Raw genomic sequence first — 22,398 nt, 5'->3', positions numbered from 1 at the left:
CTAAACAAAACCCAAAGTCTAAACGACGCCCTAAGGGCTGTATATATGGAGGAAGAGAGGGGAATTTCGTGGCCCTTGAGGGTGGGGTCCGAAACCAACCCTAACTCTTGTTTCCCCACACATACGGACTCTAAAAATAGCCTATACTTAAGTATTTCGAAATTACATGGGCCTGGCCCATTAATAAGGTGACGCAGCACCTAGAATAGCCTATGGATGAATATGATGAAGTGGCACCTTGTATATTTCGTCCATGGCTTCATGCACTCCTTATGGCGGCTTCAAAGTCCTGAAATCATGACTTGTAACTCCGTTCTTGATCCCCTTGCGCATGCCATCAACTCCATGCGTGTTCTTGCTCCAATGTTCATCCTTCTCCAAGCTAGGCCCTTCATTTGAAAGCAAAACAAATGTATCCAATTTAGGTAGCATCATAATCTCATGAACATTAGAATCATTACCAAGAAACGAAAGTACCTGGTAATTTAATTGGCGTGCGCGAGCTCTAGTAATTGGTCCAGTATATGTAACAGTAGGGGCTGTGGGTGTAACAATGGTATTGATGTCCTCATCATTTGTTCTCTTCCCTAATCGAAGATAGTTCATCCGAGTGAATCGTATGCCGTATATCACACACACCTTGATCTAGCTGACAATTTCTGTTGCATTCCCTAATAGCACACAGTTCATCGGAGCAAACTGTATGCCGTATATCGCACACACATTGATATGGCTGCCCGTTTCTGTAGTACTGCCTCATCGCAAACATTTCTTATGGATCAACCGTATGCTCTGCATCGCACAGTAACTAAAATTGGAACCGTGTTTGATGTCTTCGCCATCGTAAACGTTTTACATCTTTTTGACGGTTTTTTACATTCCCGTTTGCGATTAATGCATCGCACACAGTTTTATCAAAGGGTCTCTGATCGTAGTGTCGCGTTAGTAGCATCATGTAGTAGTGTTTTCATGTACTCATTTTGGAATATGTTATGTATAATGTATGAACATACTTACAATGATAAAGTAGTATATAATATCACATGATAGTATATGAGACATGTGGGGTAACTACCACCGGGTGTAGAATGTATTTTCCCTATATACATACAACCGGTCTATTCTGCTAATATTAGCAGAATCGCTATTCTGCTAACACTTACGAACTGCATGCTCAACGCGAGGGCACTACACTTTCTGTAGCAAAGGTACTGCAATACAGAGACTAGTGAACTTCGCGTCGAAAAAACTGCACGAGGTGTTTTTTTGGTACCTTTTTTGCTCTAGTTTTTTAACCATTTGTCAGAATGAGGCATGTAATATAACGTTGAAAAGATATCGATTAGGCGCAACTTCACCATGTTGAACCCTTTTTGAGATTCCTCACGGTTTAAGAGCAGTTTTGAAAACGGTGCGGCGCCCGGTGAGTGGCAGCGAGCGTATTTTCGTGGCCTTTTCGAAACTTCTAATCGAAATGAAGCAAATGATCCGCCGTTGGAAACATATCTTCGAGGTGCGAATTTTTCGTTACGGTTTAAGAGCAGTTCCAAATTTACTAAATCGCGGATTTCTGTTTCCAACGGCTCTAAATCGCGGATTTCTGTTTCCAACGGCTCTAATTCGTTACGGTTTAAGAGCAGTTCCAAATTTACTAAATCGCGGATTTCTGTTTTTCAAAATTTTTGCAATTTTTGTACCGTTTTCACTCTAGTTTTTAACCATTTGTCAAAACGAGGCGTGTCATACGCCGTTGGAAAGCTACTAATGAGGCACAGATTTCATATGTAGAAATATGTTTGATATTGCTTACAGTTTTAAGTTAATTTTGAAAATCGTGCGGTAGACGACGAGTGGCAGTGGCCGTTTTTCATGAGATTTTACAAACCGCTGGTCGAAATGATTCAGATGATATGTCGTTACAAAGATATCGACGAGACACAACTTATTCATGTATAACACTCTCTAATTCCTTACGGTTCAAGAGCAATTTTAAAATTACTGAAATGCGGCACTCTGTTTTTCGCGACACCAAAATCGTCGTGTGTACTGCATCGGACAGAAGAATGCACTGCTTCAAACTGAAAACCACACTTTGTCAAATAGTCAAGTGAACTTCATGATTTCTTTTTGTCGGACATAAACTTTCTCACATGAGTTTTTATTTTCTTTTTTTCAACACTTCTTATGAATGGCAGTGGACCGCGGATACGAGGGCAAGTGAACTATGACATATATCAAATAGAACTGCATTACTATTGTTGTTTTGCTAAATATTTTCGCACTTTCATGTTGGGCACTAGTGAACAGCATCACTCTCAAAAGTGAACCACATCCAAGGACCAAACGCACCGTAGTTGTTGATGTAGTCGACTGAATTTTGATCCACATGAAACAAATTGCACTTCATACAGGGGTGTAATGAAACATCATTCTTTTTGCACGAACAATACACACAAGACACACCAAATTCAGCATACGAGACACTTGTTTCTTCAGCACATGATGAGCTAGCGCACTACAATCCCACGTTACTGAATCGCACGAGGTGCCCAAAACTGTAATGCACTGGAAAAATTCATCTAAAAAATGTGAAACGGAAGCCCATCCTCTCCGTTACCTGCATTTTGGGTTGCCCTGCGTTGCTGCCCTCCTCGCTGGTGAGCCCACAAACTGCAAAAACATGTCAATGCACTGCATGGAAAAATAGATGGTGCTTCCATGGAAAAATTACTTTGGCAGAGACACAAATACAAGTTTGGAGAAATTGGTGGCAGACAAATGCCTACCTGCCGCTGGATATTTTTGACCATGTACTGATATATGTAGTAAGTAGTGTATGAAGGAGAGAGAAGCCAGAAAGTGCACCAAGTGATTGATTTCTTCACATTAAAGAACATTCTGAACCAAATTGATGCTTGCACATATAAGAGACTAAACACATGTTACTGTTGCACCAAACATCAATAACACTATATATATTGACTTGTTGTATACTACTCGTACTTATGTATACATTGAGAATTTCAGAGGATTTATGGTTCAAAGAAATTAAGAGAGAAGTGCACTGCAATAGTTATTTTGTTACACAAACTGGTCTACAGAAAAAATAGTAAAAACAACTTGCAATAAAAAAATCACAAAGAGGGGAGTCCTAAGGCTCCGGCGAATGCCTGAGAACTGCAAAAGGCACCGTCGAACTGCTTGTCCATGCCATGGACCCAGCTGTGAACTATACCATCAGGGGAAGTGTACTGCACGCATGCGCGGGGGAGGCGGACTGCACGCAGATGCGTTTCACACCGCACAAGCGCGTTGTGTGAACTACACAGTGGGTGGATTTCCTCCTAGTCTTCTCGCCTGGAGAAACAGTTGGTCAGCCGAACAGCAAGGAGCCATCAACGAGCATGAACCTGCATTAAGGAGGGGTGTGTGGGAGGGGCGGGGTTTCCACCAGGAGTCACTAGGGAACTGCACAGCTACAACACGCGTACTGCATAGACGTGACGTGTGGACTTCTCGGGATCCAGCAACTGCATAGACGGGCCTCCGCCGACGAGGATCCTGATGTCTACTACGCAACCTTCTTCTTGTAGACGTTGTTGGGCCTCCAAGTGCAGAGGTTTGTAGGACAATAGCAAATTTCCCTCAAGTGGATGACCTAAGGTTTAACAATCCATGGGAGGCGTAGGATGAAGATGGTCTCTCTCAAACAACCCTGCAACAAAATAACAAAGAGTCTCTTGTGTCCCCAACACACCAATACAATGGTAAATTGTATAGGTGCACTAGTTCGGCGAAGAGATGGTGATACAAGTGCAATATGGATGGTAGATATAGGTTTTTGTAATTTGAAAATATAAGAACAACAAGGTAGCAAGTAACAAAAGTGAGTGAAAACGGTATTGCAATGCTTCGAAACAAGGCCTAGGGTTCATACTTTCACTAGTGCAAGTTCTCTCAACAATGATAACATATTTAGATCATATAACAATACCTCAACGTGCAACAAAGAGTCACTCCAACGTTACTAACAGCGGAGAACAAATGAAGAGATTATTGTAGGGTACGAAACCACCTCAAAGTTATTCTTTCTGATCGATCTATTGGGCTATTCCTATAAGTGTCACAAACAGCCCTAGAGTTCGTACTAAAATAACACCTTAAGACACACATCAACCAAAACCCTAATGTCACCTAGATACTCCAATGTCACCACAAGTATTCGTGGGTTTGGTTATACGATATGCATCACACAATCTCAGATTCATCTATTCAAACCAACAAAAAGAACTTCAAAGAGTGCCCCAAAGTTTCTACCGGAGAGTCAAGACGAAAACGTGTGCCAACCCCTATGCATAAGTTCACAAGGTCACAGAACCCGCAAGTTGATCACCAAAACATACATCAAGTAGATCACGTGAATATCCCATTGTCACCACAGATACACACGTGCAAGACATACATCAAGTGTTCTCAAATCCTTAAGGACTCAATCTAATAAGATAACTTCAAGGGGAAAACTCAATCCATTACAAGAAGGTAGAGGGGAGAAACATCATAAGATCCAACTATAATAGCAAAGCTCGCGGTACATCAAGATCGTGCCAAATCAAGAACACGAGAGAGAGAGAGATCAAACACATAGCTACTGGTACATACCCTCAGCCCCGAGGGTGAACTACTCCCTCCTCCTCATGGAGAGAGCCAGGATGATGAAGATGGCCACTGGTGATGATTTCCCCCTCCGGCAGGGTGTCGGAACAGGGTCCCGATTGTTTTTGGTGGCTACAGAGGCTTGCGGCGGCGGAACTCTAGATCTAGGTTTATTTCTGGGGGTTTCTATATTTATAGGAATTTTTGGCGTCGAGAACAAGTTAGGGGGGTCAGCAAGTCAACCACAAGGACGGAGGGTGTGCCCTAGGGGGTAGGCGCGCCCTCCACCCTTGTGGAGGCCTCGTGGCTCTTCTTGCCCACCTCTTTCGCTTTGGGGGCTTCTTCAGGTCCATAAAAAATCACCATAAATTTTTAGCTCATTTGGACTGTGTTTGATATTCCTTTTCTGCGAAACTCGAAAACAAGGAAAAAATAGAAACTGGCACCGGGCTCTAGGTTAATAGGTTAGTCCCAAAAATCATATAAAATAGCATATAAATGCATATTAAACATCCAAGATAGATAATATAATAGCATGGAACAATCAAAATTATAGATACGTTGGAGACGTATTAGATCCCGCAGGGACGGTTGGACGCCCGTGGGAGCACACTTCCTCATCCCTCTGCCCACCCCTCCCAGTGACATGGATCTCGCGGGGACGGATCAGGCGCCATCAGGCGCTCCTCCTACGGCCTCATGTTCATTGCTGGTGTGCCTGGGAGCCGCAACGACCTTGTTGTGGGGCCTCGACCACGCGCCCAAGGTGGGGGGTGCATCACGGGGCATAGCCGGGCCATGGAGGCCGGCCTTCGTGGCGCGGGGCCATTGCTGTGGAGGCCGACCATCATGGTGAGAGGCCGTGGCTCTAGCCAGGATGGGGTTGGCTCGATCCAAATTCAGGGAGGGGGGCACCATGGGGTGGGGTGGGGGTAGGAGGAGCAGAACCGTACGGCGGCTCAGCGAGTCCGGAACAGCCCGGTCTCGTCGCCGGGTAGGTGTGGGGGGCAGGCCCGGCCGGCTGTGGTGGGGCGCGCCAGTCGTGGAGAGGAAGGCGCGGGCGGCGGGGGAGGATTTAGCCGGGCTGGGAGCAAGTTGGGGGCCGGGCGGCGATGGAGCTTGGGGTTGTGGGGTGTTGGAGTTCGCCTGGACAGGGCCGGGAGGGACGTGGGGGCGGCGGATGGGAGTTCGCCACCGCCAAGGGAGGTGGGGGTGTGCGGAAGAAGGTGGAGGTGGGGTGGATAAGGTGCGGCCATGCGGGACGTGGTGGTCGTGGGTGTGGGCGGTTTCTGCTGCGGTTCGCTTGAGGTGTACGGGACGGCGCTTAAGTGTTAACAGAATAAGAATATTCGTTAGTAGAATAAGACTCTTAAGGGGTGTTATTAGAATAGACCCACCATATATACATATATATATATGCATATATATATATGCATATATATATATATATATGCATATATATATAGAGAGAGAGAGAGAGAGTAACACTATTCTGATCCTAGGATCAGAATAACTATTCGGATCACGATCGGGCCTATAAGGAGGGCGTGGAGATGTTCCTAGATCTAAAAAGCCAGCCCACCCGAACTTCCAGTAAAAGAAAAAAAATGCCTCGGTGCCCACCTTATCCACTCCCCCACGTCCTCCCACGATCCCCCCGACCAATCTCCCGCCGCCGCCTCCCTGGTTCCGGCGCGCCTGCCGCCGCTAGCCCCATGGCCCCGGCGTGCTTCTCGGCGCTGCTTCCCTCGGCCCTGGTGCGGCCCCGCCGCTGCCCACCCTGGCCACGACGCGCCTCCACCGCTGCTCCGCCCACCATGGCCCCGACGCGCCTCCATCCGCCACCCCCCAATGAGCCTCCCACCGTCGCCTTTCTAGCCCCGACGCGCCTCATGCTGCCTCCCTCCACCTGCTTTGACGATGGCGCCGGCCACCTCCACCTTCTTCCACCGCTGCATCGACCACCGTACCTTCTTCCACCACGGCGTCGGCCACCCACTCCTTCTTCCACCATGGCGCCGGCCTCCCCCTCCTTCCACCGTGCCACCAGGCCCTTTGCTCTTGAGCTTCATCGCAGGAAACTTCCCACGCCCCGCCGCTGATGGCCTCTAGCACCGCCACCTCTGCCAACTTCCATAGGCTTCCCTCCTCCTCCAAATGATGTCCCCCGCCACGAACGCTGCTGAAAGGATCGATATGGTTGACTAGAGGGGGGTGAATAGGCAACTAACAATTTTTAGCTTTTCTTTAACAATTTAAACTTTGCATCAAAGTAGGTTGTCTAGATATGTAACTAGGTGAGGAACCTATATGATGCAACAAGGATAGGAACACACGCAAGCAAGTGATATGATACAAAAAGCTTGCACAAGTAAAGTCACGAGATAACCAAGAGTGGAGACGGTGGAGACGAGGATGTGTTGCCGAAGTTCCTTCCCTTTGAGAGGAAGTACGTCTCCGTTGGAGCGGTGTGGAGGCACAATGCTCCCCAAGAAGCCACTAGGGCCACCGTATTCTCCTCACTCCCTCACACAATGCGAGATGCCGTGATTCCACTATTGGTGCCCTTGGAGGCGGTGACTGAACCTTTACAAACAAGGTTGGGGCAATCTCCACAACTCAATTGGAGGCTCCCAACGACACCAAGAGGCTTCACCACAATGGACTATGGCTCCGTGGTGACCTCAACCGTCTAGGATGCTCAAACACCCAAGAGTAACAAGATCCGCAAGGGATTAGTGGGGGGAATCAAATTTCTCTTGGTGAAAGTGTGGATCGAGGCCTTCTCAACCACTCCCGAGCAAATCAACAAGTTTGATTGGCTAGGGAGTGAGATCGGGCGAAAATGGAGCTTAGAGCAACAATGGAGCTTAGGGTTGGAAGAGATAAGTCAACGGGGAAGAAGGTGACCCCTTATATAGTGAGGGACAAAGATCCAACCGTTATCCACCAACCAGCCCGCGGCCAGCGGTACTACCACAGGGCTGCGCGGTACTACCGCTTGGTGCCAAGCGGTACTACCGCACGGTCATGCGGTACAACCGTACAGGCCCGCGGTACTGCCGCAACCCCAGCAACAGCAAGGTTAGATCTGAAGCACAAGAACTGAGGGCGGTACTTCCGCAAGCGCGGTACTACCGCGCCGCCATGCGGTACTACCGCAAGGCAGGAATCCCCTAGCTAGGGGGGAGGAAACATCCGTGCCTACTTCTGCAAAGAAACGGAAGAAGCAAAAACCCGACACAGTAGTACTGCAGAGGGGCGGTACTACTGCCTGACAACATAGCACGGTACTACCGCGGAATGAAAGCTGTACTACCGTGGTAGGCGCAGATGTAAAAAATTACATCCGCCCCTACTACCGCGAGGGAGCGGTACTAGCCTGGTGGGCAACGGTAGTGCAGCTCCAGGGGAGCGGGACTACCGTGGGCACCTGCGGTACTACCACGCCGTAGCATGGTACTACCGCCGGTGCCTACGGTACTACCGCTCACTTGGGAGCAGAACTACCGCGAGCCAACACAGCAGCCAGAAACAAGGCGGCGAGAAACTGGAGGATGCTCCAAGGGAAAGGAGGGGACAAGAAAGAGACGTGTACGTGATGATTCCACCCAAACCTTTCCGACGCGGACCCCCTATTAATAGTACGGCTTTCCTACGACTCAACTCCACCAAAAAGAAACGTAGAAAAGACGCAGTCTTCAACAATCTTCGAGGGGCACCCAACCGTCTTGTGCCTAGCGATGAAATGTCTGGGATACTCAAGGCACACGATTAGTCCGCAAACGCGTTGTCATCAATCACCAAAACACCTTAGGGATAAATATGCCCTTACAATCTCCCCCTTTTTGGTGGATTGATGACAATATGAGATTTGCACAAGGGAAATAATATTAAGCAACCGCAAACCCCTCCTCTCTAGAATATAGATGGGCTCCCCCTAGATGTGTGCCAACTAGATTGGTGCTTTGGACTGCACGACACACATACTAGGATCAAATCTCCCCCTATATTATAGAGACAAGGCATATCTAGTAATAGGAAGGCTAACACTAGACAGGATAGCACAAACATAAGTTAACTAAGGTAGATAGAGTGCATATGTCTTACACCATATGTAGGGTAGGCCTCGAAGGCACAAACCAAACAAAAGCAAACGAGGTTCAAACGACAAAGCAAACACACCAAGCACAACACAATGCAAATCCCTACTCTCTCTCCCCCTTTGGCATCGAGACACCAAAAAGGCAGAGAGGACACCTACACACACGGGGTGGCTCAGGCAGAGAATTCGTCCCACTGCTCCTCGTGCTCCTCGTCAGACTCAGCGGCGGGGACGGGCTCCTCGATGTCTTCCTATGAACTGGTCCACTTGTACCCCTGCTTCATCATCCAGGCAGCCTCTGGCGTGATGACATCCTCAGAACCGCTAGACACATCCTCTCCAAAGAGCCTCATAACCTTCTTGTCACGGCGGCGACTCTCCTTGTCAGCCACGTGAGTCCTGTACTGTCCCTTTGCCTGCATGCAGAAGAGAGTCTTCATCTTGTCCTTTAACTTCTTGGCCCACGACGGCTCAGAGGAAGGAGTGGTGGACCTAGAAGCACGGTCCTCAGCAACATGCTCTGCACCAGCCTCCTCCTCACCAACAGCCCTCCTAGTAGAAGAAGCCTCAGCACGGGTGGTAGTGTTGGCCCAGTTGGGCTTGACGCGGAGGCTGATGGACTCATGTCGAACCCAATCTGGAGCAAGGAACTCATCACCAGGGTACATCTTCTCCCAAGTTGTGGAGAACAATAGAAACAGGTACGGTCCATAGATAGGTACCTTGCGAGTGAACACCGCAAACCGATGCTCACACCACATGATGTGTGAGACATCAAGTGGCTGAGTCTGAGATGAACGTGCCTCCGCACACAGGAGCAACATGTCCACTAGATAAGCATGAACCTTGTCCTTGTCGCCAATGCGTGGAAATAGAGTGTTGCGGAAGATGCGATGCATGATATCCAGAAAGGAGTTCAGCACCCAAGTCGACTTGCCATTAGGGAGCACCTTCTCAACAAGGAATGGCTGAAGCAGGTTCTTGTTGGCAGACTCAGAGTTGGCGTGGGGATGAACACCAACGGGGGGTGTGAAGCCCGTCATCAGGAATGTGAAGCAGATCCATGAACTCCTTCCATGTAGCAGACAGCTGATGGCCGTTGGTCATCCAGGTCATCCTCCGCTCATCCCCGGGATGAAAGTAAACTGAGGCAAAGAACTGACAGATAAGCTCAGGGTCATAGTCAAGGTGAAAGGAGATCACCGGCTCAATAGCAAACTGCTCCACCAAGTCCAGAGCCTCTCCAAAATAGTCACGAAACTTGTCCTTCTGCATGTGATTCATGTCTATCCACTTGACATCCACGAAGGTATTCTGCTTGTTCTTGATCACATCCAGATAGATGAGAGCATGTTGCTTGGTCCAGAACAACTCGGTGCCTCTGAGGACATCCCGAGGATTCACATAGGGATTGATCTTCCGGCGTTCGACATACTCATTGACTAAAATCTCGTCCATGCCCTTAGCAGATTCCTTTTGCTTGCTGGCAGTGGTCTTGACATTGCGCTTCGAGGCATTGGAGCCCTCTGGTGCTTCATCTTGGGGGTTGCGCAGACGCTTGGAGCCAGTGTCACGACTGGGATTGGAACGACGAGAGCCACCACCTGAGACACAAAGCGCAAAACACACACGACAAGCAAGAAGGATCAATGCAAAGACCACAGCAAAGCACAAGAAACATGCAGAGAGCACACAAGATAATTTCCATGAGAGAGATTTGACCCCTACGGTAGTACTGCCAAGTGCTGCGGTACTAAGATTGTAGTACCGCTCTTAGTCGCGGTAGTACCGTGTAAGGTCATGGTAGTACCGGGTCTAGGAGCAGTAGTAGGAGCTTAGTGCCTCAGCTAGCGCGGTAGTACCGCGTCTGATGGGCAGTAGTACCGCACGAGTAGTAGTACCGGTCATGAGACACGGTAGTACCGCACCACGTCAGATCCGAATAAGTTCAAATCTGAGAAAAGCCCACGAAACCGCGGCGGTACTACGGTTGGACAAATCTACCACAATACAACATATCAAGTATGATTCCTACGCAACACGACTCTCCTACATCCTACTCTTGCACAGATTTGGCCTAAAATCTCAAGAACAACAAGCATCTCCCCAAAACCCTAGAAGCGAGAGAACAACCAAGAAAAAGAGGGATTTGTGGAAAAACCTTGGTCCATGGCAAGAGGAAGTGGTGGGGAACGATCCCACCGGTCGGAATCCGAGGAGAGTGGCCGGAGATGGAGATCCGGCGAGGACCTCCGGCGCCGTTCTTAAGCAAGAGAGAGAGAGAGACGTGGGGAGGGAGACGAGTGAATGGGTATGGGGAGTTGGAACTCCCCTTCCCGAGTCATAACCCCCACGCTCACACGATGGCGTGGTAGTACCGTGCCTCATCACGGTAGTACCTCTCGGTGGAAGTACTGCACCTGAGCGGTAGTACCATGCCCTGGCTTGGTAGTACCGTGCCTCTCAAAGCGGTAGTACCGCAGCAAGCCGCGGTAGTACCGTGGGCTCAAGAAGATGCACGTTTCAAGCACGCGAAAAAGAGGTCTTTGCATGAACACTCCGAGGCAACACGACACCACAAGACCACGCTACACACAAAAGCAGAAAGGCAAATTACAAAATGAAACAACCACGAGACACCACCTCTCCAGAGAGAGGGCGGTGGCCGTAGCCACCAATGTTTGAGTCAATTGGTATGGCACCGCGAAGAATTATCCTTGGGCCCATGACCAAAACTCGTCTTTGAAGCACAAGTACCATCAAACATGGCTAATGTGAAAGACTTGATCAATTTATGCATAATGGGGGGAGGGAGAGTTCATTGAGAGAACAACACTCCCCCTATCTCCATGCCTACATCTAAAGAAGACAACAAGTTGAGTATGGTGGGGTGTGCAAGGGTTCAAGCAACATTGCTCGAATCAATGATATTTAGCTCATGCCTTAACTCGTGAAATCTTGCTTCATCCAAGGGCTTCGTGAAAATATCTGCAAGGTTATCATGAGTGTTGACGTAGTTGAGCTCGATCTCTCCTCGCCTAATGTGATCCCGGATGAAGTGATACCGGATCTCAATATGCTTCGTCTTGAAGTGTTGCATCGGGTTGAGAGAGATCTTGATGGCACTTCCATTGTCACACCAAAGAGGCACTTTGTCACAAATGACACCGTAATCCTTTAAAGTTTGCCTCATCCATAAGAGTTGTGCACAACAACTACCGGCCGCCACATACTCCGCTTCGGTGGACGAGAGAGACACACAACTTTGCTTTTTGGAAGACCAACTTACCAAAGAGCAACCAAGGAATTGGCACCCTCCGGAAGTGGACTTCCTATCCACTTTGTCTCCCACCCAATCGGAATCTGAATACCCTACAAGCTTGAAGTTTGCTCCTCTTGGGTACCATAAGCCAAAGTTTGGGGTATGAGCCAAATATCGAAAGATTCGTTTGACCACCACATAGTGACTTTCCTTAGGTGCGGCTTGAAACCGTGCACAAATTCCCACACTCAACATGATATCCGGTCTAGATGCACAAAGGTAGAGCAAGGAGCCTATCATGGAGCGATATACCTTTTGATCCACTGCTTTACCATTGGGATCTATGTCAAGTTGGCACTTGGTGGACATTGGAGTGGAAGCCGGCTTGACATCACTTAGCTTGAATCTCTTGAGCATGTCTTGAGTATATTTGTCTTGGTTGATGAAGGTTCCTTCTCTTCTTTGCTTCACTTCGAACCCTAGAAAGAACTTCAACTCTCCCATGGAAGACATCTCGAACTTTGAGGTCATGAGAGCGGAAAATTCCTCATTGAAAGCTTTGTTAGGGGAACCAAAGATAATATCATCAACATATAATTGGCACACAAACAAATCCCCTTTGACCTTCTTAGTAAAAAGAGTGGGGTCGATTAGCCTAACTTCAAAACCACGGTCTTGTAACAACTCGGTAAGGTGGTCATACCACGCACATGGGGCTTGTTTAAGGCCATAGAGTGCCTTATCGAGTTGATACACATGATCGGGAAAGTAGGGATCCTCGAACCCGGGGGGGTGCTTGACATAAACCAAATCATTAATGGGACCATTAAGAAAAGCACTATTCACATCCATTTGTTGTAACTTAAAGTTATGATGAGAAGCATATGCAATCAACATGCGAATGGATTCAAGACGAGCAACGGGAGCAAAGGTTTCACCGTAGTCGATACCCTTGACTTGGGAGTAGCTTTGTGCGACCAAACAAGCCTTGTTGCGAATGATAATCCCATGGGCATCTTGCTTGTTCTTAAATATCCACTTGGTTCCAATGACATTATGGTTCCCCATCGGTCTTGGCACCAATCTCCACACTTTGTTGCGCTTGTAGTTGTTGAGTTCTTCATGCATGGCATTGAGCCAATCCGGATCTTCAAGAGCCTCATAGACCTTGTGGGGTTCGACACAAGAGACAAACGCGTGATGCTCACAATAGTTTTCTAATTGTCTACGAGTGCTTACCCCCTTTCTTAAGCTTCCAAGCACATTCGTCATGAGATGATCCTTGGTGGAGAGCTTGGAAGCAACCTTGGCGTCACGACGCTCCAATTCCTCCTCGGGGGTGAGACGAGGAGTGGTCACTTGATCATCTTGAGCGTCGTCTTGAGCTTGTTCTTGTTCTTGAACTTGCTCGGAGGAGAGAACTTGACCTTGGGCATCACTTGATGTGTCAACACCGTCTTGAGCATGATCTTGCCCTTTGTCATGTTCTTGAGGATGAGGGCCTTCATGCTGTTCTTCGGAAGCGTGTGGGCCTTGGGTTGGTGATGGCTCCACTTGAGTGGAGCATTGTCCTTATCCTTCGGCCACAAGGGGTTCCTCAATGGGTAGGATAAAGCCAACACCCATTCTTCTTATGGCTTGAGGAGGAATTTCATCACCTACATCAAAAGTGCCACTTTGCTCCACTTGGGAGCCGTTATTATCATCAAACTCCACGTTACACGTCTCCTCAATAAGTCCCGTGGATTTACTGAGGACATAGTAAGCATGAGAGTTTGTAGCATAACCAACAAATATGCCCTCATAAGCTCTAGCCTCAAATTTGGACAACCGAACACCTTTCTTGAGAATGAAAAACATACACCCGAACACCCAAAAGTACTTGAGGTTGGGCTTGTTACCGGTGAGTATCTCATATGGAGTCTTGTTCAAGCCCTTGCGGAGGTAGAGCCAATTGGATGCATGACACGCGGTGTTGATGGCTTCGGCCCAAAAGTTGTACGGAGACTTGAACTCCGCCATCATGGTCCTTGCCGCATCCATCAACGTCCAGTTCTTCCTCTCCGCAACACCATTTTGTTAAGGGGTGTAAGGTGCGGAATATTGATGCTTGATCCCCTCATCACTAAGAAACTCATCCAAGGTGTAGTTCTTGAACTCGGTGCCATTATCACTTATTATTGTCAAGATCTTTGCATTGTGTTGACGTTGTGCTTCATTTGCAAAGTCAATGACGGTTTGTTGGGTCTCGCTCTTCCTCTTGAAGAAATACACCCAAGTGTATCTTGAGTAGTCATCCATAATCACCAAGCAATACTTCCTACCCCCAAGACTATCGAAGGATGGAGGCCCAAAGAGATCCATGTGAAGGAGCTCCAAAGGCCTCTTTGTGTAAATGATAGTCGTGGGAGGGTGAGCCTTCTCATGTAGCTTTCCTTCGATACAAGCAATGCAAGCACGATTTTTAGCAAAACTAACATTCGTTAGTCCACGGACATGGTCCCCCTTGAGAAGACTTTGCAAAGATCTCATATTGACATGGGTTAGACGGTGATGCCAAAGCCATCCCACATCAACTTTAGCCATTAGGCATGTCGCGGTCTTAGTGGGTCGCTCCGAAAAGTTAATCACATATAGACCGTTCTCGACATGCCCAACAAAGGCTACTTTAAGAGTCTTGCTCCACAAGAGGGCCATGGTATCGATACCAAAGAAAGTGGCAAAGCCCATGATTGCAAGTTGACGAACGAAAAGTAAATTGTATGCAAGGGACTCAACAAGCATGACCTTCTCGATCGTGAGATCATGAGAGATGACCACATTGCCAAGTCCCAATACCTTAGAAGATGAGGCATCACCACACTCGACATTGGTGGGCATAGATGTAATCTTGTACACGTCCACCACCAAGTCCTTGCTTCCGGTCATATGATTTGTAGCTCCGCTATCGAGCAACCATGATCCCCCACCGGAAGCAAACACCTACAAGAGATCAATGCTTGGTTTTAGGTACCCATTTTGTAATGGGTCCTTTGATGTTAGTAACAAGGGTCTTTGGAACCCAAATAGACCATTCAATGTATTCATGAGGAGAACCAACGAATTTGGCAAAGACATGCCCATCACTAGCACGACATAACATATAAGAAGGATTAAAGTCACCGGCTTTGATGAGAGGAGTGGCATTGCCCTTTTTGACAGCGTCACCCTTTGCATTGTTCTTATTCTCCTTGGACGCACTCTCTCCCTCCTTCACAAAGGTTTGCATGAGAGGAGGAGGTCGTTTGGTCTTGTCATTCTTCTTCTTGTTCTTGGACTCGGGCACGTACTCAACCCCTTCCTTGGCCACAACTCCCTTTTGGTTGATCAAGAGGACGTTGAGGTTCTTCTTGCCTTGTATGCAAGTCACAAGACCTCTCTCAAGTTTCCCCTTTAGCTTAACGTTCTCCTCAACAAGATGCACATGCTCACAACACGGGTTAGTAGCATTTGCATTATCGATTAACATCATACGAGGAAAAGTGGCTTTTTCCTTGGTTAGCTTTACTTGAAGTTGATCATGAGACTCTTTGAGGCTAGCATGAGCAGCCTTCAAGGCCTTGTGAGCCTTGTCGAGTAGATCGAACTCCTCTTTGAGTCTAGCAAGATCAACCTCAAGTTCGGCTTTCTCGGAGTTTAGCACATGAGAAATAATGAGAACATGATCATAGTCTTTCTTTAACTTAGCATGATCAACGTTGTGTGACTCCTCAAGAGCCAAACGAAGACCACACTCTTCCTCAAGAGCATTGGAATGATCCGAAATCTCATCGGCATAGTCGCGACTATGCCCTTCCATCTTAGTGATGGTATCTTCGTGAGCCTCGATCATGTCATTGGCTTCACCAAGTTGTTCCAAGAGAGCAACAAAGTGCTTCTTGGATTTACCCTTAAGTTTTCCCATAAAGGCCTCAAACTCATTCGCCTCCACATTAGTTCCCTCATGTTCATCAATGCTATCCGTTGAAGAAGGATGATTAATTATGGTAGTTTTGATGTTGGGGGTTACCTTGTTCGTGCCTTTAGCCATGAGGCACTTGGCGGTGATGCTCTCATTGGGTGAGTCAAAGAGTGACACCCGTGGAGTCGTCGCAATGGCAACGGAGGCCATGGTAGCCAACTCACCATCTTCATCATCGTCATCATCCTCATTGTACTCTTCTTATACCACCAATGCCTTGGGAGGAGTCTTCTTGGTGAAGTTGCTCTTGTTGGGGAACGACTTGGCCTTGTCCTTTCGAATGAGCTTTCCACCATTGTCTTCCCTCTTCTCATACGGGCACTCCGTAACAAAATGACTCACATTGCCACAATTGTAGCACGTCCTTACACGTTGCTTGCTCTTCGTGCCACTTGAGTTGTTTTTGTTAAAGTTTGGCCTCGAGTTATTCTTGCTCCAAAATTGCCTTGAAGCGAGTGCCATGTGTTCATGATATGCATACTTTGTATCTTCGGGGTTGCTCTCCTCTTCTTCCTCTTCTTCTTCTTCAACGGTGAGCTTGGCCTTCAATGCAAGGTTGGGCTTCTTTGTCCTTTGAGAACGAAGCACCGCATTGTCGGCGGTTGTCCAAAATGTTCATGGCCACAAGCTCATCCAACACTTCGCTTGAGGTCAAAGTGTGGAAGTCTGGTCTTTGACGAATGATAGAGGACATGGCCTTGTGGTAGGGCATCATTGCCTTGAGGAATTTGCGCTTGATCCAATTGTCATATGTGTCCTTGCTCCCGTAATCTCGGAGTGAGACCGCAAGTTTGATTACTCTCCGATAAAGCTCACGAGGTTCTTCATCTTCTTTCATTACAAACTCATCGGCCTCATCTTACACCACTTCATAGTTGGAGCGTTGAATGCTTGCGCTTCCCCAGTAGAGAGAGACAACACAAAGCCATGCGTCTTTGGCCAAGGCGAAGGGCCGAAGATGAGGTAGGTCTTCGGGTGGGATTGCATCTTGAATGATGAAGAGAGCATTCTCATTGAATTGATTATCCGCGGCTTCTCGAGGAGTGAAGTTGCTTGGATCATGCGGATAAAAACCTTCTTCAATGATTCTCCAAAGATTAGTGTTCACATGATTTAAATGACATTTAAAGCGGTAAACCCAAGAATCAAAGTCCTCATTTTTCACAATCTTAGGGGGAGGACCAGCATGATTCAAATGAGTGGAAGGAACCGGTCCACCATAAACAAGTGGTGGTTCCACATGAGCAAAGATACCGGTGCCATTCTTACCACTAGAAGAATGAGCCTTTTTACTACTAGCTTCCCCCTTATCGGAGGTAGCATCCGCCACCTTGTCAGTGGGATTACCCACTTTCAACGGTGCAATGGATAGTTTAAGCCCTTCAAGGAATTTAGGAAACATGCTTTCAACCTCGGTCGTCATGGAGGTTTTCAATGTCTCCAAGGCCACATTGAACTCCTCACGAGATTTCCCCATCGCCCGTAGACGAGATCGGATTCACACCGGAGTGTTCCTCCACACTGTCTATGGTATCAACCATACTCTTCGGACGGTGAAGTCCTTAATAAAGAGACGAGGCTCTGATACCAATTGAAAGGATCGATATGGTTGACTAGAGGGGGGTGAATAGGAAACTAACAATTCTTAGCTTTCTTTAACAATTTAAACTTTGCATCAAAGTAGGTTGTCTAGATATGCAACTAGGTGAGCAACCTATATGATGCAACAAGGATAGGAACACACGCAAGCAAGTGATATGATACAAAAAGCTTGCACAAGTAAAGGCACGAGATAACCAAGAGTGGAGACGGTGGAGACGAGGATGTGTTGCCGAAGTTCCTTCCCTTTGAGAGGAAGTATGTCTCCGTTGGAGCGGTGTGGAGGCACAATGCTCCTCAAGAAGTCACTAGGGCCACCTTATTCTCCTCACGCCCTCACACAATGCGAGATGCCGTGATTCCACTATTGGCCCTTGGAGGCGGCGACCGAACCTTTACAAACAAGGTTGGGGCAATCTCCACAACTCAATTGGAGGCTCCCAACGACACCATGAAGCTTCACCACAATGGACTATGGCTCCGTGGTGACCTCAACCGTCTAGGATGATCAAACACCCAAGAGTAACAAGATCCGCAAGGGATTAGTGGGGGGAATCAAATTTCTCTTGGTGAAAGTGTGGATCGAGGCCTTCTCAACCACTCCTGAGCAAATCAACAAGTTTGATTGGCTAGGGAGTGAGATCGGGCGAAAATGGAGCTTAGAGCAACAATGGAGCTTAGGGTTGGAAGAGATAAGTCAATGGGGAAGAAGGGGACCCCTTATATAGTGAGGGACAAAGATCCAACCGTTATCCACCAACCAGCCCGCGACCAGCGGTACTACCGCTCCAGGCCAGCAGTACTACAGCAGGGCCGTGCGGTACTACCGCTTGCTGCCAAGTGGTACTACCGCACGGTCATGTGGTACAACCATACAGGCCTGCGGTACTGCCGCAACCCCAGCAACACCAAGGTCAGATCTGAAGCACAGGAGCTGAGGGCAGTACTTCCGCGAGCGCGGTACTACCGCGCCGCCATGCGGTACTACCGCAAGGCCAGAATCCCCTAGCCAGGGGGGAGGAAACATCCGTGCCTACTTCCGCAAAGAAACGGAAGAAGCAAAAACCCGACACAGTAGTACTGCAGAGGGGCGGTACTACTGCCTGACAACATAGCACGGTACTACCGCGGAATGAAAGCGGTACTACCGTGGTAGGCGTGGATGTAAAAAATTACATCCGCCCCTACTACCGCGAGGGAGCGGTACTTGCCTGGTGGGCAACGGTAGTGCAGCTCCAGGGGAGTGGTACTACCGTGGGCACCTGCGATACTACCGCGCTGCAGCACGGTACTACCGCCGGTGCCTACGGTACTACCGCTCACTTGGGAGCAGAACTACCGCGAGCCAACGCAGCAGCCAGAAACAAGGCGGCGAGAAAGCGGAGGATGCTCCAAGGGAAAGGAGGGGACAAGAAAGAGACGTGTACGTGATGATTCCACCCAAACCTTTCCGACGCGGACCCCCTCTTAATAGTACGGCTTTCCTACGACTCAACTCCACCAAAAAGAAACGTAGAAAAGACGCCGTATTTAACAGTCTTTGAGGGGCACCCAACCGTCTTATGCCTAGCGATGAAATGTCTGGGATACTCAAGGCACACGATTAGTCCGCAAACGTGTTGTCATCAATCACCAAAACACCTTAGGGATAAATATGCCCTTACAGCCGCCTCGATCTCGATGCTCCGTCCCCTGTCCCCTATCTCATGCACACTGTTCTTGTTTGGCCCCGTGGCGTTCCGTATGCAGCAGTTCGAACATGTGAGTTAGAGAAGGAAGATGGATGAAGTGGTTGCAGATTGCAAATTTTTTTCTTTGAAAAATTCAGTAGTAACACAACAAGCAAATTATTTTCTTCATTTTGTTTTGTATATCAGGTCCGATCCGTGCATGCAAAAATCAAAGTGGCAATAAGGACTTGGAAATGTAAAGAAGCATGAAAAAAGATTTTGTATTATTGTGTTTCAGATTCTTTTGTTTTCTGCAAGTTTTGTTGGTCTGTCAAGAATGCACAAGAAAACACAAAGTGCGGAGTATGCATGTAAAAGAAACTGATAAGATCAAATGGAATGTAGACATTCAAAAACATTATTTTGAATAGTTCAAAAAAGGATCTAACCCTGTTTATTTTTTGGAGAAAGTAAGAACACTTAAGAAGTTCAAAGACACCAACAACAAAAGTTCATTGGTTAGACAGAAAAAACTCAGAAAAATGGACGTCGATGAAAAAGAGCTCATGAGGAAAAAGAAAAATAAATAAGAAGTTCAAATTAGAAAAACAAAGAAGTTCGATGTTCACATGGACATCCATCCGCCCTAAAATGCAATTTGTAAAATTGGAAAACAAAAGCAAAGTATTTTCTTACTCACAGAAAGGATGTTCTGTTTTTTCATTAAAAAGTCAAAGCTGCGTCTCAAAAATATACAAGGTTTTTTTAGACAAAGAAAAATATACAAGGTGAAGTATTTCATTTTGCCAAAAAAAACTATTTTTACCTAGAAGTTCATATAAATTCACGAGACAAAAAATACCATTTACATGTAAATGATGTGAGCATGTTGAATATAAAAAGCACGCATTCAAATATAGTAACACTGGTTTATAAAAAAACTAGGATATTTTCCTGTTACTAAAAGAAATAAAAACCAAGAAGTCAAAATTAAATAAAGGAGTAGTTCGATGTTTATACAAAATTCATATTTTTGTCATAATTAATGAATGAATAACAAGAAGTTCAAAAATAAAAAACAAGAAGTTTAATTTTTTTAAATGGAGAAGATCAAAATTCACAAAAAAGGATTTTCACTGTTTCAGAAGAGAAAACTCTAGAAATTAAAATTTTAATAATGGACCGATTCAATATTTACACAAAACTAGGATTTTTCCATTACTAAATGAAATAAACTAAGAAGTCCAATTTACAAAAATAGAGAAGTTCAACATTTATAAAAAAACTTATATTTCCCTTGTTACTATAAAATAAAACTAAGAAGTTCAAATTAAAATAAAGGACACAACTAAAAAAAAGTTTAAAAAGATGTTCCTCGTTTTTTTCTAAGAAGCTAGAAGTTCAAACTAAAACAACGAAGTGGTTACCATATTTTAAAAACACACATATGTTGTTATTGAAAGAATCAACCACGAAGTCCAAATTGAAAAAACTGTCAAATTCGATGTTTATTTAAAAATAAAAAACAATTCTTTACTAAAAAAAATATGTGAAGTTAAAACTAAAATAACACAGAAGTTCAAAGTTTATTAACCTATTATTTACGTGTTTGTAATATCCAAAAATGTTTGGTTTTATTTCCTTAATAACTAAATAACAAATGTAGATTCTACGAAAGAAGAAGTTCAAATAAAAATAGTAGGACTTTTCATGATTTTTGAAAGATGCTACAAGTTCAAATTTAAAACTGAGTGGTTCGATGTTTATTACAAAACTATGGATTTTCTATTATAAATGAATAACACCAAGATGTACAAATTAAAAAAGCACGAGAAGTTCAATTTCGAAAAACAGAGCAGTTCAATAATAATTACAAAACTCGAGTTTTTCCCGTTACTAACGAATAAACCAAGAAGTTCAATTCAAAATAACGAACAAGTTCGATATTTATTAAAAAACTCCATTTTTCCGTTTCTAAAAATACACAAAGAGGTTCAAAAATTAAAAAAATGGAGCGGTTTGATGCCTATATAAAATTCTGATTTTTTTTGTTGCTAAAGGGTAACATCGGTTCAAGAATTTGAAATTAAAAGAATGGAGTAGATCTATGTATACAAAAAGCTCTAATTCTTCCTGGTTCTATGCCAAATTAAAGTATGAAGTTCAATTTAAGTAAAGGTTGTGCAATGCTTACTTAAAAGTCAATTTTTTTCTTTTGTAAGAATAAAACTAAGAAGTTTAAATTAAAAAAACAAAGAATTTCAGAGATTATAAAAACCTAGGACTTACATGCTCAATTTTGATGAGTGTTTTCGGACTTGGGGCAAAAAAATTAGAGAGCTGGTCAAAATGATAACAGCCCGTAGTTCACGTACTACATGGTGTGTGTGCTTCATATGAGAAAAAAAGACAAAGTCTAAAAATTTTGTTGCGAGAAGTTCAAGTGCTTGGCCCCGGGGAGGTCAAAAATACTTGTGAGAGAGGTTCACCATGTATTTACATGTGCAAAAACACACAAAAAATGTTCTTTTGTGAATTAAATAATTCTCTCAATCCACCATTACAAATTTAAAACAAAAATGCTCTACATTAAAAAGTTTCTCATATTCAACAACTTTCCGATGTGTATAAATATTCTTATTCCAAAAAACGGTTAGAACAAAATGGTGCATGTTGTTCGAAACAAAAGCTTAACCGTATTAGAAAAAGCTATGTCTTTTCAGCAGGTTTGCAAAGGTATATTATTTGTGCAACTCCTATGTATAGGTGGGGAATTGTGAACAGAAAAACATGACAGAAGTTCAAGGTGAAAACAGCGGGAAGTTCAACTACTAGACAAAATGCGTTTCAGAAGAGAATAAAAGAATACAAAACTAAAAGCCTAAAAGGTCTTTTGCAAGAAGTTCACATGCTCCACCCTGCACGGTTCAAAAATTATATTTACGAGACATCTGTCGTTCATTTACATGTTGTTTTAAAAGGCAAAAAACAATGTTGTTTTGCCATTTTAAAAACTGCTCTCAAACGACAACGAGTTTGTAACACATGTCTACATGAAAAACTTGCTGCTATTCATAAGCTTCCCACTGGTATATAATGTTCCACATTT

This window comes from Triticum urartu, chromosome 5A (genome assembly GCF_056163025.1).
Source record: "Triticum urartu cultivar PI428250 chromosome 5A, HENAU_Tu73, whole genome shotgun sequence".
NCBI lineage: Eukaryota > Viridiplantae > Streptophyta > Magnoliopsida > Poales > Poaceae > Triticum > Triticum urartu.
This window is presented reverse-complemented; position numbering follows the sequence as displayed.